Source organism: Buceros rhinoceros, unplaced genomic scaffold (genome assembly GCF_000710305.1).
Source record: "Buceros rhinoceros silvestris isolate BGI_N320 unplaced genomic scaffold, ASM71030v1 scaffold9826, whole genome shotgun sequence".
NCBI classification, from domain to species: Eukaryota; Metazoa; Chordata; class Aves; order Bucerotiformes; family Bucerotidae; genus Buceros; species Buceros rhinoceros.
Genome location: NW_010415781.1, coordinates 20044 through 20572, shown reverse-complemented (window position 1 = coordinate 20572; position 529 = coordinate 20044).

Here is a 529-nt window from a genome sequence, read left to right as displayed (position 1 = left end):
GTGTGCGGGTGCCCCTCTGGCCCGGGAGGGGTGGCTATTTTAATTTGTTAATGAGGTCACTCGCAGTCTCGGCAGGCAGCCGGTGCTTTTTAGTGTAAGTTCAACTTCTTGTCATCAACGCCCAAGGTTAAGGACACTGGGGGGCACTAGGCTTCAGTAAGCACTCCCACCCGTGGGTCATGCCGACCCGTCTCAGCAGCCAGGCCAAGCTTAGCACGCATCCCAGGCTTGCCCATCTTTCTTGGCTTCACTGGGCTGGGGAGGGGAGCAGTTAGGCTCGTTAGGCCTGGGTTGGGGCTGCCCTGGTGGTTCTGTGGCATCTGGGAGCGTGAGTTCCTTGAGTCCAGGTTTGGCTTCGCGTGGTCGGCCTGTGCGGGTGAAATAAGCTGTTGACAGAGGTGTCATCTGCGGTGGGATGCTGCCGTGCTGGGGAATGCCAGCCTGCCCTTGCCATCACCTGTGAGCGGAGCTCCTCTGACTGCTGAACAGGTCCCTGGGCACTTCTGTCTGCCTGCCGGGGTGGCAGTGG